Source organism: Motacilla alba, chromosome 1, assembly GCF_015832195.1.
Source record: "Motacilla alba alba isolate MOTALB_02 chromosome 1, Motacilla_alba_V1.0_pri, whole genome shotgun sequence".
NCBI lineage: Eukaryota > Metazoa > Chordata > Aves > Passeriformes > Motacillidae > Motacilla > Motacilla alba.
The window spans coordinates 47,992,884-48,009,247 of NC_052016.1; the positions used below are offsets into that span (position 1 = coordinate 47,992,884).

Here is a 16,364-nt window from a genome sequence, read left to right on the forward strand (position 1 = left end):
CTTGTGATTAATTTCACAATATAATCAAACTAGATTTAGCACCACTATTTAAAAGAGGTTTACAAGTCTCAGGTGTGACTAATTTCTCACTGTCTAGCACAGGTTTGCTTTTATTGGCACCTCAGTAATCCTGATCAATGCCGTTTAACTCCTGGCATGCATACAGCAAACACAATTTACAATCCCATACAATCCACTGCTCCTGCTACACATGTGCAGACATGTGTGCACATGTGGAACTTCAGCCACACTGACACTCAGAAAGTTTTCATGAACAGACATATGGAGACAACATGACTCTTCTTAGGGTACAGGAAATGACAGAAAATGGCATGCTGCTATTAAACACACTTAACAGCCAAGACACACGCCTTTCAGTCACTGTCAGTGCTCCAAGTGGGCAATGGCAGCTCTCACACATCATCAAGGAAATTGTCAGTAATCCCTGGAGACCATCTCTGTCATAATAGGCACTGGTAGGGGGGAAGGATGTCAGGGAGAAAGATATTAACACACCATCCTGAGATAGCAATAGTGGCAGTTAACACTCCTTCAGACTTTCAAAACTCCTGTGGAAGTCACAGCATAAATATGAAGAACCAAGATGACATTTTTTACAGCTGCTTCTCATAGTATCGTGACATTTAAAGTGCATACTAAATCTATCAAGTACATTTAAAGCACAATTATGCCATAACATGCATTGTATCCCTAATATGAGCAAGATTAGTCTGTCAGTGTTTTGAATTTGTAATCCAGACAATAGAATAAAGTGCTTTCAAAATGCTATTCTTAAGTTTATTATTCAATTAACATGTATACTCTCCCTAAGAAAATAAAACATTTTGAGGGGCACAAAACATTTTCACTGCATATGCAGAGTATGCAATTTAATCCTTAACAAATTGCTTCTGCCTTTAAATTATGTTATTAGTATGCTAAAAAAAATCTTACATGTTGTCATCACTCTTTAAATTTCACTGCAAGGTACTGGGCTATACATCTGCCAAATGGTTTTGCTTTCAGTCTGTCCAATTAAAACCAGAAATATATTTGTCCAGACCTTAATCCTATGCTAATATTCTATAGAAAAGATTTGAGTTAGTTTTATAATACTATTTCAAATTTTTCCCATATTAAAGGTGCTTTACACTAACTGGTTGATGTTTCAGAACAATAACTGGAATCTTACTACATACTTAAGACATCCTTTACCTAATTGTTCTAATTCAGTTTGTTATGGGGTGAGAGAATTTTTTAATAGTTTTTTTAAGATAGAACATCAAAATAAAGTTCTGAGGGGGATCTGTCTCCTCAGTTCCTTACATGCACTCTTAAGCTCACAAGTTTTTGGGTTTTTTTAATGAAAATGGAAACTAGAAAACAGACTTTTTAAAGTAATAAAAATTGAAAACAAGATTAAAAAAGTAAAAATCTCCCCATTTTCTTTTATGTCCTTAGAGAGTGCTGTGTTTTCAATGACAAATCCCAGGCTGGCTATAAAAACAGGTTTCTCTGTGCCTGAGTCCCTTTGTGACTTGCTCTCTACCACTGCAGTTTTCATGTTAGCTGTCTCTCTCTGTCCCTCCTTCTACTTTTGGTTTGGTGAGACAATTGAAACTTTTCACAATCTTCCCTTCTCTGACATTTTGATAGCCCCTGGAGACTGGCAGTTCCCCCCTTCAGATAATCCCATCTCGCTGAGCCTCTGGGGACAAGCAGCAAGGCAGGTGGCCATTCCTGGGTAAAGGAATGTGTGGATGAAAAAAATAAATAGTTATCCATCCTGACACATCTTTTACAAAGAAGACTAACATAAGACAGATATTCTTAACGTCTTTACATTGCATCCTTTATGTTGACAGTTTGAAAGAAAAACAGACAGATGCTTAATATTCCCTTTCATTGGTAATAACATAGCTGATAACTTAATACAAAAATATTTTATTATAGGTGGAGTTCATAATGTCTTTGGAGTTGCTCTTTCTTGATATTTCTTATGGGATGTTTCCAAGTGAAACTCTTTTTAACTTTGCCAAAATTGTACATTTGGATTAAAATTTTCTCCACGGGTTGTATGTCAGGTAGAAGATTTATTTAACTTTTACAAGCATTTCTGCAAAAAATTATTCAGGCATTTCTATACAAAGCTAACAGAAAAATGCTCTTTCATTGATGTTAAACTATAACAAATTCAGCAGTTACTTTATGAACATTTTAAAGGAAAATTTTGACCTTTAAGCAGAATTTGGTTTTAAGCTAGTAGTGTTTCTAATAGCATCCCAGTGATAAAACTGCATTTTCTCCATTCTGGAAACCCCTGAAAAATATTCTTTCACAGCAGCTTGGAAAGTTCTAAAGGTTCGACAGACAAATTCCTCACAGATCCTATCTTCTAACTCAGAACTTTGACTTGTCTGAGCAAGTTTCACACCTGGAAAAAGACTGAGTATGGTCTGGAACACAGTTACAAAGATCAAGGAAGAATCTTCCTGAATTTCAATGCCAGTTAATGTGGTCCATGGGATGCGAACCTGTAAACTAATTAGCAGCTTATTTTCCTAGAGCTATAGGCTGTTTCTTCATTGCTGCTCAAGTGACATGGAAGCACAGGAAATATGGAAAAAAAGCATCGCAACATCTGAGTCAAGGACAAAAAACAGATGGCAAGAGACAACTGTTGAGGGGAGGAGCAGACTGGGACGAGGAACCTGAGGGAGTGCAAAAAGGTTGAAGATGGGGAAGAGACTGTAATTAATAAACAAGGAAATGGACTCTGGGAAGAGGAACATAAGGAACACAGAAGTTAGAGCTGTGAAAGCTACACAAGTCATAAATTGTGACCGAAAGACAAGAGTATGAAAGAAAAAAATAAGGAAACAAGGCAGAGTGGTAATAATGGTAAAATAGAATTTGTACCAGAAATTTGAAGGAATGATTGAGACAGAGAGGTCTCAAATGTGTAAGGATATAACAAACGTTTTCAGCGACAAAAAGATTGTAATACTAGTAAAAGTACTGTTGGTCAATATTTAAAGAAGCAAATAGAATTGATTAAGTTCACATACCAAACCAAAGCCTAGAGGAGAACCAAACACTGAAAACAACTGCTGAACATGTTAAATGGAATTACACCTTTCTGGGGTACGATTTTATGCCTGCTTTCACCTATTACTGCTTGTGTTAGGATAGTTTGTGAAGCAGATTTAAATATCTAGTGCGTTTTTTTTAATGCCTGTAGGATTCTGGCTTTTTTGGGAATTTTGGATTTTTGTTGTTGTTGTTGTTTGTTTTGTTTTTCTTATTTTTGTGTAGGTGTGTTTCTCTTTTTTTCTTTTTAAAGCTGGAAGTTACACTTTGAAATTTGGGTTAAAATTACAGAATTTTTATGTCAAAACATTGAAAAGCAATGTTTGCATATGATAGCATAAAAGTTTCCTATGTTAATTCAATTCCCCCATTTTTGCTTCAAAGTGGATTTTTGCTTGTTTGAACACAAGAGAAATTCATGTCTGAGGATATAAGAATTGGGAAGAAGCCACCAAGAACTTCTGATTTTGACTTTCTAGCCACCACAACTGTGGTTAGGAAATTGTCTTGCAGCTCAGCTCATAAATCTCAAAATTCCCTTGAAACAGATCAATTCACTTTAGTAGCATGGGTAAGCATATTGTGATAGCTGTGATCACAATACTACTAAGACATCGTCTGCTTTAAAAACCAATAGTTTTGAATGTTGCAGATGGTATCAAGACATTAACAAAGTAGGCTGTGTTCCTTGGTATTGGTTATTGGTGCAGCTGTTAAGATAATGAAGTCAGTATATATTCAGTTTTAATTGTAGACACATTTTATTTGAGCATTCATAGAACAGCTGTGAAATAAGTGCTATAATTAATGTTCTGTGGGTTACACTAAAACCTCTATATATGTATGTTATTAATGATATGTTATAACCTTAGTTCAATTTATTTAGTATTTTGTTCCTAAGATGAAAGCTCATCAGATAATTGCCCTTTCTTCAGGAAACATTTAAAGGTTTCAAAGTCATCTTCATTTGTGCTTTCACCTGCCAAGTCACCATCAGTAAAATTTATTATTAGATGAAATCAATTTATTTTATTAAGTTGATGCCATCTTTGTATATCTAGATTTATCAGGTATTTAGCATATTATTAAAGGAGTCAAGCAGGCTATTCCAGCTGTACTTGAAGAAATAACTTGAAGAAATAATTCAAGCTTTCTTTTGTATTATTTTCATATGGGGTGCTCCAGATACACTATTCCCAGAAAACTGTCATATAAAAGACAAAACACCAAAATCAAAGTCAAATTATGAATCTAATCCTCTTGGGGGTGGGTGGAGGGGGGGTAAAGGGGGTTGCAGGTAGAGGAACTAGGCAAACTAGGGAATGTTGATTTGTGCCATTTTAATCACAGCTACTAGAAACTCTCAATTTCGGACATTCCTGGTCAAATCCTTTCTTCTATGAGAAACACAGCAAAGTAGAATTGTCAGCCCTACTGGGAGACTGACACTAACACTATAATCTGAGATTTTCTCAGACTCAAGGACATGATTTACAAAGTTTTATTTCTCTCCTGCCCTTTTTCTGTTTTCATTTGTAAAAAGGCATGTTTGGTATGTTTGGTTTTTATTTTCAGATGAGTTCACAAATTCAGTTTTACATGCTTCACCAAATAAAGACTTGATAATAGTGTCACTCAGGTTTCTTGGGGATAGGGTTATTCAGCTTTACGTATGCATTACATTATTTATTGCATGGTCTTGTACATTGTGTAACAATCCATGATTCTCCTTTTCCCTTGTGTCTCTCTGAAATGCTCGAGTGACTGTCCAGGAAGCACTGAAGGTCTGAAGACGACAGGGACTTTTATTCTTCCTAGTACTTCTTTCACAGAGTTACAAATCTTCTGGAACAGAAGATAATGTCATATACTGTTGGATACATAAGTTGCCTCTGTCACAAATTTCTAGATTTCTGTTACATTTAGAAACAAAAAATCACCAAGGACTGAAGGCTCATTTAAAAATAATGAAAAGCTTAATTCACTACTAGTGTAGTTATAACTGTACTTTACTCCAAAGAAGGTTTGCAGTGACAAGGATGCTTCCCACATTATTCTCTCTTCTAGTGTATTTCCATTGAACTTAGGGTGGGAGGGAGAGGAAAAAAAGAAATATTTGTTAGCACACAATTAGGGCCGTGGAAATTCTGCTCCTCATTTCCTTCATTAATAGGAAAACATAGAATAAATATTTTCTTTCGCAGCTCTATCCATCTTTGGAAGGCACAATGGTATCCAATTATTTTACAAAGCAGGCTGCAAACCTCTGGTCTGTAAGGGCAGAATTTTGCGTACTATTGTTAGATACCTAAACAAAAAATTCTTTTTTTTTCCTCTAAGTAGCAACATAAATCAGAGGAATCTGGAACTGTTCAACATCCTTGAAAAAAAATCAGGCCATTTATATTTAGGTATTGAAATAGAAGTTAGGAAACTAAATTTAGTATCTACTCTTGTTCTGCATTCAGCAGTCATGGGCTCTGACCATTCTGTAATTCAGTAGAGGGCATTTTTTTTCATCCTTTGTGCTCATGGCTCTTTGGAGATATGGGTTAGAGAGATAGGGGCTTTTTATCTTTGTTGCTATTGAGTTTTCATTGCTGATGGAATATTCAGCTATACTTATGGGTTGTTATTTTTTTAAATTCTGTGGTGCTCAGAGAACATCTCATTTCCCTTGTCTTTTTTCCTCTGCTTTGAGGATTATGGATCAGAAACCCCCCCCAAATAGTTCCCTATCACAACAGCTCATGTTACCACGGGATAGCTACAGTGGTAAACAGATCTGTTCTTTCTCTACTCTACTCTTTACTCTTTTGTGCTTTCTGCTTCCATGTGCAGTAAGAACTTAGCTCCATCTTTGTAGAAGGTAAAATCAGTCTCCAGAGGAACTGGATCCTTCCTGTGCATATGTTGAAGATCAAGCTGGAAGAAATGAGGAAAATTACGGTTTTGTTTTTCCCAGCATATTAACCAGTAGCTGTATCAAAGCATCAAAAGCAATGCATTGTATTTCATAACAGCTTACCTAGGCATGTCCCTCATAAGGTTAGGAAAGCCAGGAGAAAATAAGAATCTGCAAATCCCTTCTCATCTGTATTCTGACTCTGGAAATACAAAACTGTATTGCACTTTCACACAGCACGCACAGAAAAGAGGAATCTCCTCTGATGATCAGTTCATCCTTGCATCCTTGTCAGTATCCAGGAGACTGATTTTTAAGAACCTGTTCCTCTGGTTTCATTTTGAATCAGTTCCTCACAAAACCGGTAACACTCAGTGGAACATCAGTGTATGAACAAGTTTGATATAGGGTTAAGACACTCACATCTGTCACTTCCCTATGTCTTTTCAAGAGTTTGTGTCTTCTGCAGAAACAAGGGAGCACTCAGTCTGTCCCCTCCTGTCAATAATTCAAAACCTCAGCATTGCTATTTAGCTCTTTGATGATCATTATTTTGGTAGCAACATACTGCCCATACCTGGATGTATCAAAATGTATCCGACCAAGGTCATTTTCTCTTCAACCAGGCAGCAGTGGAAATTTACAATGGTGTTGTTCACCAAGTAACAGAATGGCCTCATCATCCTTAAGGTGTTTGACCAACTGCAGTGCAGTTCTGTCATCCTCTCAGGCCATTGCTCAATGAAACAATACATTCAGTTTACAAGTTTCTCTTACAAAATCAAAACGACCATTGTGGCATGCTATAAAGCTGTGATACAAAACATGCTTCATTCTGCTGCATCAAAACTTTTTCAAATAGGTTAACTTTATCCCAGTCTTTATGTTGGACCATATGTCATCTGTTTGCACTTCTGAAAATTTAAGAGGCTCAAGTCCCCAGAGCTTGGGGTTTTATTTTTAATTTTATGCAGCAACTTCTTTCCATTGCTAACGTCTCCAGTTTGTTAATTATCTGCTATAACTGAAAGCTTTCATGATAGGCTCTGAATCTTCTGCTGTTTGCCGAAGGCCTGAAGAATTATGCGTCAAATTTACACACAATTCTGCTTATTCCCCTAGAAAATTTTCTTATAACTCTAATTATAAAGCCATGAAGAATCTATCCAGATGTTCTAGGGCAGGACAAAATATAGTGGTTGCCACTAAAATTATACAGCTGTGTACTTTACAGGGCCAATGTACACCTTTCAAAAACTACTATTTTCAAATACAGACTCCAGGTACCTGAAAGAGCTTCTCATAAATGGAAGGGGAAGAGCAAGAGAAGTCTTCATATACACCTAAATATACACCTCCAGTGTTGTTGCAGACCCAGATGAGAGGGAGAAATTTGTGCAGCTAATTCTCTTCTTCAAAATTCACTCCCTATCTTATATTCTGCAACTGGTCAAGAAAGAACAGTGAAATATCCCAATAGTAATGGCAGTGCTCTGGTAGTGGAGCAGCTCCCATGTGGGAAAGAAAAAAAATACATTATGCTCTGCTTAAAATAAGAGACTGAAGAAAAAAAGTACAAAACAAATAAGAAAAGAGCTCATAAATGACTCAGACTGCAGATGTACTGCATCTGCTGTTTGCTTGTCCACTGCAGACACTGAGATAGAGAGGTTAAGGTGTTAATTGACAGATAGTCAGACAACTAGACCAGATATGCAAAATGCAGCTAGGTTGGCTTAAAGTGTATTTCAATAATAGTACTGTAACAAAGTGCTATTTATGCTGATCATAACTCACTGTCCATACACAAAGCACTGAACATACATGGCATAAAACATCTCACAATCTTAGAGTGGTGGAGTAGAGCAGGAACTGACCTTGCAAAGGATACACACAATCAAATGAAACTTTAGCCTGTTTAAAATCTGTATGCCACTTTCCTTTCGAAGAAAGATAAAACTGGTACTCATACAAATCCACTTAATTCCTGATTATATTAAAGGAAAAGATACAAATACTTCCTTGTAGAAATATTGCTGATGTGAATTTAAAAAAAAAAACAAGAAGCAAACATTAAAAGTCACTTTCACAGGAAAGCTGTACTTTGACAAGAACTTTGAGTTAAAGTAGTGTGAAACCCAATGTGTATTGCATGGGTGCCGTAGTTTTTCAAAGTAACCCTATAAACTTTATAAAGGATGATAAAGACCATAAAGTCAAGTCTTTATGACTTTAAAAAAAAATAAATCTGCATTTCTTTTAATTCCATCTCTACCTGTAAAGAAGTAACCTATGAAAATCACCTCCTCACAAGTAATTCCTCACTATCATCGTAAATAGATACAGTATGCACCAAAAAGAAAAAAAGCAAAAATACTTCTAGCTTTAATGTTCACTTTGAAAATATTGAGAAATGAAGCCTTATAAGTTATTCATATGATCAGAATTAATGCAGTCACTATTCCTGGCTTCTGATTAAATGCTGTCTTGTAACCTAGTAACATTGGAAATAATGACCAGATGATAATTTTCTGTGAATTGAGTCAATGAAGGGAAGCTTTTATATGTCAAGTTGCAACATTACTTGCCCAACAGAAATATGTCTGGAGACCCATCCACAGCTTTGGAGACAATTGTCTTCTGTGTTTTTATGGGATACTGTATCTAGACAAAGTCCATTTCTAATGATGGATTCATTCTCTGTCTTCCACTATGATAGTTAATACAGTGGGAGATGGTGATGAAGGAACAGAAATTTTCCATCTTAGAATAATAAAAAAGGGAATTGAAAGTGAGGGTTTTTTTCAACTCATCCTCACTGACAATAGTGGACAGAATTCACTGAAGATGATGTTGAGCTGTAAATCCTCTGATAGACTTCCATATATTATACAGGACCACAAAAGTGTATAAAATTGTGTCACTCATCACTAGTATCTTATCTTGCTAGAGGCTCCAATATAAGAGACAAGCAAAAGACACAGAGAAAACACTCATATTAATATTGCCAATTTAAGACCAGAGTTGTCTAAGAACCCCCAGCAAATTCTAGAATTAATCCAAAATCTTTCTTTTCCTGAATCTAAACCACAAAAAGGTCAGTTTTTTGAAAATTATCCAGAAACTACTCGGCATAGAAAAAAAAATACAAAGAAAAGTTAGTAAAGAAAAATGCAAACTCACACATGCACACACACATATTTGCAGACCACAGAGGTTCAGAAAGCATGAAGTCTTAAAACGGAATCACTGAAGCAGAGAAAAATCTCAGAGAATAGGAATTATAGAATAATTACTCAGATAACACATAAGTTAAAAAAGAGTGCTAACTACTTGTGGAAGGCAAAGGGGAAAAAAGTCTATGAAACAAAAGAACAGAAGGCCAGAAAAGTATTAAATTTTATAGCACAAGTTGCCATTGCCACAGGGGGGAAGCACAAAAAAAAAAAAAAAAAAAAAAAAAAAAGAAAGGAGAAGAAGAAAGGAAGGATTAGAATCAGCCTGGATCCTGAGGACAGCCATTAGGGAGAGGCAAAAGAGTGGGAACCCACTAGATGTGTGGATGGATGCGAAGCGGCCGAGGAGGACCCGTCAGGAGGCTGATGTGGCGGCACGGCGCCGGCAGCCTTGCCCCGGGGCTGCGTGGGGCGGGGGCCGCGGGCGGCGGCGGGCGGGCGGGGTGGGCGCGGGGCGCTCCGCGGGGCCGGGGCGAGGCGGGGCGCTGCCGGCTGCGAGGCGGGGATGCAGCTAAACGCGGGTGGATGATGGGGAAGGGAACAGCGAGAGAAGCGGCTGCCGGAGCCGCGGCGTTCTGGGCGCCGGCCGAGCGCTGGCTGCCCCGGGTGTGCCTCCAACCGGAGTAGCCGCCGTGTAAAGAAGGAGAGGGTGCGCTGCGCTACGCTGCGCTGCTGTGCGGTGCGGTGCGGTGCGGTGCGGTGCGGGCAACAGCCGCGGCTCCCGGGCTCCTGGCTCCGGCTGCAGAGCGCGGGGGTGGGGAGGGTCATAACCGCTGGAGAGGAATAAAACGCATTACAGAAAAAAAGGAAAAAGAAAAAAAGAAAAAAATCTTAAAAAACCAATCAACCTGGAAGGAGGATGGGGAAGGGCATGACAAGGAGGGAGGAGAGGATGGGGTCAGAAAGTGGTGGATGGAAGAGGCTGGTGTCTTGGGTGAGAGAAGCTGGAGACCAGAGGACAGCGCTCGCCAACTTGCCCTCTTGCCTTCACGCTCCGGGGCAGAGAAGTGAAGAGGAGAATCGGAGAGGAAGGTGGAGAGGAACAGGAGGAGGAGGAGAGCGGGAGGAGGGGGTTCCTTGCGCGCTTAGGGGTAGGGGCGAGCGGCGGGCGGCGGTGTGAGATGGCACTCACATAAACACGCAGCCACATCATCTATACATCCGCACGCGTGCAGGCAGGGGCGGGCAGAGCCTCCACCGCCCCCCCGGGAGCAGCCGGGGGAGGCGCCTCGGTCCCCCCGCCGGGAGGGGGCACGGCGGGGCCGGGAGGGGCTCGCGGGAGCTGCCGGCGTGGATGCCTTCACCTGGGGCTTTCCATCACTGAGCGAGCCGAGGAGGAGAGGCGGTCGGGTCTGCATAACTACCTCTGGATGGTTTAAAATAAAAGAGAGAAAAAAAAAAAAAAGGGAAAAAACCCAACTCTGCAATCCTCTGCTCCCCCAGGCTCAGCACCATAAGGGACTGCTATATTTGAGGCTGTCAGGAGGATGGGAGAGAGAGACTGAGAGTCAGGGCGAGAGAGACGGTGCCACAGCAGCGGTAAGTGTCTTTGCCGTTCCTCCAGCCAGGCACTGATTTCCCTGGTTAGACTTTGGAGTGTTTGCAGATTATTTGTTGTAATATCTATCACAGCATCTCCGTGAGCAGTCTATTGTGAAACCGGCAGTGGTGAGAGATCCCATTTTTGGGCTGCAGGTTTATGTTTTGCTTTTTTGTTTTGAATCTTACATTGAAATTGTCATAATTGAGCAGAAAAGTTGAAGTAGAAATGACTGTGATCTGCTATATGCTTCCTGTCATTTAACTGGGGAGCAAACTACTGCAGTGAATGAGTTGTGAAGAGAGATGTGAGGCTTTTAGTGCAAATACATACTCCAGAGAAGGAATGCCTATTCAAATGTGCTAATTTTTTATATTTGGGAGAGCTACCATGCTGATGTTTGTGGTTGAATCAGGAAATAACCCAGCGTATCGAGTTTATAGTGGTGTACTGAAAGTTGTGTTGTTTTGGAGTTTTGAATGATACTTGGCTTTGGGATAAACAGTTATCTCTGGAATTAGAAAAGTGCAGTGCCAGTACTCCTCTCCTTTGCTGACATGGAGAGGAATTACATAAAGATGGACTGATTTTTTGTCTCTGATATGAGGACAGTTAATAAGACTATGTGGAATGTCTGTGAACTGGCTAGAAGAGGAGCTGAGAGTTATTGTGACACAGAGCATGAAACTGTCTTTTTAAATTTTTTAAAATAGGAAAAAAATCCACGACTGTATGTACCTCTTCAGATGTTTAGCTGCACATCTATTAAGCTCAGAAACTTCATGTAACAGAAGTTAGACAAGATAGTGTAAAGTGAGTACTTAGGACTTAATTTTTCTTTAAATATATCTTAAAGTTTTTTCAACTTTTTTTTTTTAATTTTTTTTTTGTTTAAAAGTAATGCTTCCTTAGAATGACACAATTTTGGTTTTTAAATGAAGGAACTGGTGGCCGGTTGTTTTTGGTTTTTTTTTGAGGAGTTTCAGCATTCTCCTAGACTTCAGTGAGCTGTTGATGAGACCCTGAAGTTTGAAACTGTAAATAAATTATGCACTCACTATTAGCCAAAAGCTATGGGGGGACTCCTGACAATTAAAATTTGAATGATATTTTCCAATTAATAAACATGCCTTTAATTCTTGCTGAGTTATAGTACCATTCCTTCAGAAGTACTTTATGACAATCAATAGCACAAGATTGGTTCATTCTGATTAATATTATTACAGGAGTTATTGAAAGAATTAGCAATAACAAGACCATTACTTAAAAAAGCTATCAAATGCTCTAGTAGAATTTCTAAAAATATATTTAATAAATTGACTTCAGTTACTATAAAACTTACCTACAAAGTTTCAAGTAAAACAAACAAAAGAGAAAAAAAGCAAGAAAAACCCCAAACCCTAAAACCTTCATCCTGAAACCTCTTCTCTATTGTGTTGTGAGGGAAAACACAAATTCATGTTTACTAGTTTGAGGTATGCTGAAAGGAAGACAGAAAACTGAGATGTGAACTATTGTAACTGAGGAATGTCTTATATACAGTGGCCTTCAGTAGGGATATACTGTTGATATACTATGGGAATATTTTAAAAATGTGGTTAAGAAGACAAAGTTTCAGAAGACAACAAATATATTAAGGAGGGTGAAGTGTTAAGCATTCTTGAAGGTGATAACAGCCAAGTAGTTCTGTAAGTGGACTATTGAACATGCAGCGCTTCTGTTTCATACACTTACAAAGCAAATGCCCATGCAAAAGAAGTCAGAACTTGCAGAGCATGACATGAAAGTGGGACGATAACTAGGGATAGTTGGGAGATAAAAAGTGTAGGTTTTAGGTTTTTTGGTCAGTATGAATCTGAAGGTCATATTTTGAATTCTAGGTAAAAATATCATCAGAAGGAACCTTAATTTCATTTTATAACGAGGACAGATATTCTAAGAATGAAAACAGAAAATAAAAACATCTCACTGGCTGAATCCTACTTGAGAATTTGAAAGAAAGCAACTTTGAAAACAGGTCTTGAGGAAAAATATTGTAGCAGCTAAGATAAAGGTGTGATTAAGAGCTCTGCTGTTAGAAAATAATAAAGGGCAACTTTAAGAAATGCATATCTTGGAGGACTGCTAGCACAGATTCAATGCAGAAAGGTCGTGACTGGCAAATTTGTTTGAGTCCCCTGAATAAGTTGCTGACATGGTGAACTATTGGGGAATCAGTGATATGATTTATGGGAGTTTCAGAAAATGTCCAGTTCTGTGCTCCACAAAATATTGATTTGGAGAGTAAGTTTTTGAAGGAGTGCTGGAATGAATTCAAACCTGACTTAGGCATAGGGACCAGAGGGTGTCAGTAAAGGTAAAGAGCTCTGTATGGAAAGAGGAGGTTAAAAGTATGATGCTTTAAGTGACAGTCTGAGATCCAGGTTTCTTTCCTGCTTCTTGCAAATCTAGTATATTCAAAAAGGCTTAATCTGATTTGCTAGAAATATAGAAAAATCTGTTCCACTGAACAGATTCAACACACTGGAAATTTTCTGATTAGATTATTGATAGAAATATTTATTTTAAATAATTAATGCAAGTCTTTACAAAAGACATCATAGAAATCTGTATGTTAAGAATATAAATACCAAGGTATTGAGACATCTGAGGTGATTGGCATTGAGGAAATGATAGTTCTTCTGACCGATTTTGTCTTTCTGCTTGTAGCCTGCAACACAGATTTTAGTTCCTACAAATGTACTGCAAAATTTGCCACTGTTGGTCTGCTCCCTCCTTGTGCTCCTACTAAAGCCTCTGCATTGCACTTTCTCTCATTTTCAGAACAACCTCAATCATTTGAACAATTTGTTGTGCTCTAAAATGCTAAATAAAACCCACCACACTTTACACTGCATTCTTAATTCCCTGAGAATCAATGTGAAATAGACATTTGGTTGCTAGTACTATATTGGTAGGTGCTTAACAGTATATTTTCTTCCTTCTGTGCATGGCTTCTCTGATGCTTTTTTTTCAGGGTCTGTTACACCCTGGATTACCAACTTTTAATGCTTTACAAGGGAAAAGTACTCTTTCTGGAAGTGATGGAGTCCCTACAGATTCTTATCTCCTGAGTGATTTTGATCAATAGCACTCTATTAGAGGGTGGCTTTGCAAATTATGAAATTGTTAAAACTTTATTAGATAAATACGTTATTATTTTGCTTAAAGATTTCAAAGCCTTATAATGTGTGTGTATGTACATATAGATGTGTTTATACACACACATATATATTGAAGAGAAATGATTCTGTGTCTTTGCAAGATGGAATAGCAGGAACAGTAATATTATCTAGTTAGTGGAAGGAAATGTAATCTGTTTGTTTTTTAATTAATTTCTTGTCTGATTTATGAAAATATCTCTAAGTGTGTGAACCATAAGAAAACTTTGCTCATGTGCTGATTTTAAAAGGAAGTTAAGGATGGTTTCTCACTGTATTTCATAAAGGCAACAAATCAATCCTGAGGTGTTGCAAGTGGATATGTAATAAGGAAATACTATGTCAGATTCTGTATGTTGTGGATGCAATAAAGCATTAGAATTTCTATTCATGTTACAGCTGATGCTCTTGATCACAACATGCTCATACTTATTCTGTGTAGTCATCCACTCAGACTAACTCTGAAGCTTAGAGAGCCATGAGGATATGTCAGAATGATGCATGCTGTCATGTACTAGTTACACCACCATAGCTCACCTCTTTACATCTCCTTCAGGACCAAACTTACACGTTAGTCTTGGGAAAAATTGATAATTCTTCTCCATTCCCATACCTAGAAATAGAAAATACATCAAACTCTTTCCATCCATCAGAAAGCTCTTTTGGGAATTTCCTTTTTCAGCATGCTCTTAAAGGTTTTCTTGTAAATGGTGTTAAAACATGATGCTGTCTTTGGAGAACCTTCAGCTTCTGAAACTAAAAGCAGACAAAGTTTGCAGGTAGTTCACTGCAGTTCCAGAGAGGGGTAAAGAATGATAACTTTTCACTCAACATACAGAGACTTTGGCTTCAGCCTCCTTTTGAGTGAAAATTGTTCAGGTTTCAATAGTTAAAAAGTTACTATATATTTATTGGGACTCCTAGCCTTCAAATCATTTTGATCAAGGCTAGATATACGGCTTTGTAATTGATGTAGCCACATTATTAGATCAGTATTTTGGGTGTCTTCCCTTATCAAATGGCACCACTTTGCAAGAATTTACAAATCCCTTTTTTTTTTTTTTGTTGGGTTTACAGTCTTCATTGAGTACATGATGGACATTGCCTTGTGGCTGTGACATTCCTGCTGTAGGTAGTAACCACCCTGCTATGCAGTCAGCCAGGAGTAGTGGCTGCACAAATGGGGGGGGGTAAATGAAGAAAATTGGTCATAGTAACAGAAGAAGCTGATCTATAAGCATGATGTTCTTATTGTAATATTTTGGGAAGATATTCAGGCATTAAGCTTGAACAGTTGTATTTCTTGCTCAGCCATGAAGAGACGTACTCAGAAGATATGTTTGCTGCAATAATCTCCCCACAAATGTGCCCTGAAAACGAAATGGTAAATGGCAAGACTATTAACAGAAATTTACTTTTAAGAAAGGTGATTAATTATGAACTGTTTGAGAACACATATTCATGTGTTCTGAAAGATGACCCATTGTCCCCTTTAGCTTACTCCACAGACTTTCATATGCTACTTACTCTTGGTTATTCACTGATTTCCACATAGACTTGAAGTGTAATGAGCAAAACCACGCCAAAATGAGTCAACTAAGTCACAGTATACGCTTCACCTCTTCTTCTGATGTGGTTCTCACAGAGAACATTTTCCAAAAGTTAAGTATTATAGACACTCCAAGAAATTACTCTGGACAGGCTGGAACACTTGGGTGTTATTCAACACTGTTGGTCTGATAAAGTCATTCACCTTCATGATGCTTATATTACTATGATGTAATCATGATTATTATTTATCTTTACATTTATTCTTGTGATGGCTTGGATGGGGGGCCATCTGAATGGAGGAAACAGAATGGAGGAAACAGAATGGAGGAAACAGAAAATACTGCCAGAATGGAGGAAACAGAAAATACTGCCAACTTCAGGAACTGTCTTGTTCCTATATGGGAATTTTAGTATGCCTAGAACAAAAATGCATTTGAGGTTCTGGACATAGAGATGAATCAAAATTCTGTTAATTCTGTTTTTCCTATGCTTACTAATTTCTTTCCTATAAGCATTCATTGCCTGGAATATTGTACTACAGCCCTCTTTCTGGACCAAATGAATGATATTAAACTTTGTATCTATAGTGGCACTTTAAAATTTGAACCCCCCCTCCCACGGGTATATTTGTGTACCTACTGTAGGGGTTACTTTGATGCATAGGTCAACAATTGTATATATAAATTTTAGATTTTTCTTTTTTACTTTAGCTTGTAGGTACATCTTTTTACATATATTTCAAAAAATGTAGATGCCACTTTAAAATGCGTTTGCCTCAGCCATCTAATTCACATCACAAGTCTATACTAAATATTATTTAGATTAGAACTCTGATTGCCCTA

The 16,364-nt window shown here is 37.9% G+C and overlaps 1 protein-coding gene across 4 annotated transcripts in view; it reads left to right on the forward strand.

Moving 5' to 3' along the window:
- Window positions 1–9,670: 9,670 nt before the first annotated feature.
- The window catches only part of CNTN5 (contactin 5), a 600,552-nt gene continuing 593,858 nt past the window's right edge, over window positions 9,671–16,364 (forward strand). Inside the window, exons 1-2 of one of the 4 annotated variants that reach the window (XM_038141215.1) lie at window positions 9,671–9,880; window positions 10,675–10,770. The gene's annotated coding sequence lies outside the window, so the exon portion shown is untranslated. Of the gene's footprint in view, window positions 9,881–9,992; window positions 10,264–10,342; window positions 10,771–16,364 lie in introns of those variants that run through there. The other 3 variants (XM_038141204.1, XM_038141258.1, XM_038141226.1) reach the window with 3 other exon arrangements.